Source organism: Bactrocera dorsalis, chromosome 6, assembly GCF_023373825.1.
Source record: "Bactrocera dorsalis isolate Fly_Bdor chromosome 6, ASM2337382v1, whole genome shotgun sequence".
NCBI lineage: Eukaryota > Metazoa > Arthropoda > Insecta > Diptera > Tephritidae > Bactrocera > Bactrocera dorsalis.
Genome location: NC_064308.1, coordinates 22,896,497 through 22,899,270, shown reverse-complemented (window position 1 = coordinate 22,899,270; position 2,774 = coordinate 22,896,497).

The window sequence follows — 2,774 nt, the reverse complement described above, 5'->3', positions numbered from 1 at the left end:
CCAGGAGAAGGAGAACCCGATTACCCAATCAATGACGATGGAGCAGACATTCTATTGCCCGACCAAGAAGAAGTTCGAATAACAATTACCCGCCTGAAGAGCAGCAAAGCGGCGGGGGCCGATGGATTGCCGGCCGAGCTGTTCAAACACGGCGGCGAAGAACTGATAAGGAGCATGCATCAGCCTCTTTGTAAAATATGGTCGGACGAAAGCATGCCCAACGATTGGAATTTCAGTGTGCTATGCCCAAATAATGACAAAATATCTCCTGTCATCAAAGAAACAGTCGTCGCACTCGCGACTTGGATCTCACGTCACTGTTGACAACGTCCGGAGTGTTTTACGTGGGTACCTGCTGACGACAGCCTTACTCCACGGCGCTCAAAAGCACAGCGGATCAAATCAATGCGTTGATCAGCGCCCTGAGAATGCTAAGCATTTTCAGTACCAATTGGCAGTGTGGAATGGACACACTAACCAGCACCCGGTTGCAATGCAACTCCACATTCAACTGACGTCACTGTTGACAGTCATAACTTTGAAGTTGTAGATAATTTCGTATATTTAGGAACCACTATTAACACCACCAACAACGTCAGCCAGGAAATACAACGCAGGATAACTCTTGCCAACAGGTGCTACTTCGGACTGAGTAGGCAATTGAGAAGCAAAGTCCTCTCTCGACGAACAAAAACTAAACTCTATAAGTCACTTATAAATACGGTCCTGCTATATGGTGCAGAGGATTGGACGATGACAACAACTGATGAGTCGGCGTTGCGAGTTTTCGAGAGAAAAGTTCTGCGAAAGATTTATGGTCCTTTGCTCGTTGGCCTCGGCGAATTTCGCATTCGATGGAACATAGTTCAGCGAATTAAAAGACAGCGGCTACGCTGGCTAGGTCATGTTGTCCGAATGGACGAAAACACTCCAGCTCTGAAAGTATTCGACGCTGTACCCGCCGGGGGAAGCAGAGGAAGAGGAAGACCTCCACTCCGTTGGAAGGACCAGGTGGAGGACCTGGCTACGCTTGGAATATCCAATTGGCGCCACGTAGCGAAAAGAAGAAACGACTGGCGCACTGCTGTTAACTCGGCTATAATCGCGTAAGCGGTGTCTACGCAAATTAAGAAGAAGAAGAATAATAAGAAGTACTAAACAGTGCGTAATATACAGACAATAAGTTTCCGCTATAGAGAAATAAATGTTTGCATATGTGCTCATATATCATACATAATACATTAGGGGATTCTATTGCTCTTGCAAAATTGCAGATTTAAAAAATCCTATACCGAAATATACAAGGGTACGAGAGCATCCATTGCAGAATCTAGTGATATATGAACGGATGATTCGGTCAATTTATTGAAAATGACTATTATGCATATGTTTGTTGTTGTACCGTTGCACCAAGAGGAAAATTCTGCAGTTCTTGCACGGTGCAAAGGTTTTGCAAGAGCAAGAGAATCCCCCTATTTTGCTTATTATCGGCAACTCGGAGAACACTAATCAAAAACACTTTATGTGAAACACTGTTTTACCCCTTTTGAAATTTTCGAAAGTTAGGGCTTGTTTACTTCTCCTTCTTCTTTACTGGCGTAGACACCGCTTACGCGATTATAGCCGAGTCAACAACAGCGCGCCAGTCGTTTCTTCTCTTCGCTACGTGGCGCCAATTGGATATTCCAAGCGAGGCCAGGTCCTTCTCCACTTGGTCCTTCCAACGGAGTGGAGGTCTTCCTCTTCCTCTGCTTCCCGCGGCGGGTACGGCGTCGAATACTTTCAGAGCTGGAGTGTTTTCATCCATCCGGACAACATGACCTAGCCAGCGTAGCCGCTGTCTTTTAATTCGCTGAACTATGTCAATGTCGTCGTATATCTCGTACAGCTCATCGTTCCATCGAATGCGATATTCGCCGTGGCCAACGCGCAAAGGACCATAAATCTTTCGCAGAACTTTTCTCTCGAAAACTCGCAACGTCGACTCATCGGTTGTTGTCATTGTCCAAGCCTCTGCACCATATAGCAGGACGGGAATTATGAGCGTCTTATAGAGTTTGGCTTTTGTTCGTCGAGAGAGGACTTTACTTTTCAATTGCCTACTCAGTCCGAAGTAGCACCTGTTGGCAAGAGTAATCCTGCGTTGGATTTCAAGGCTGACATTGTTGGTGGTGTTAACGCTGGTTCCTAAATAGACGAAATTATCTACAACTTCAAAGTTATGACTGTCAACAGTGACGTGGGGGCCAAGTCGCGAGTGCGACGACTGTTTGTTTGATGACAGGAGATATTTCGTCTTGCCCTCGTTCACTGCCAGACCCATTTGCGTTGCTTCCTTGTTTAGTCTGGAGAAAGCAGAACTAACGGCGCGGGTGTTAAGACCGATGATATCAATATCATCGGCATACGCCAGCAGCTGTACACTCTTATAAAAGATTGTACCTGCTCGATTCAGTTCTGCAGCTCGAATAATTTTCTCCAGCAGCAGATTGAAGAAGTCGCACGATAGGGAGTCGCCTTGTCTGAAACCTCGTTTGGTATCGAACGGCTCGGAGAGGTCCTTCCCGATTCTGACGGAGCTTTTGGTGTTGCTCAACGTCAGCTTACATAGCCGTATTAGTTTTGCGGGGATACCAAATTCAGACATCGCGGCATAAAGGCAGCTCCTTTTCGTGCTGTCGAAAGCAGCTTTGAAATCGACGAATAGGTGGTGAGTGTCGATTCTCCTTTCACGGGTCTTTTCCAAGATTTGGCGCATGGTGAATATCTGGTCG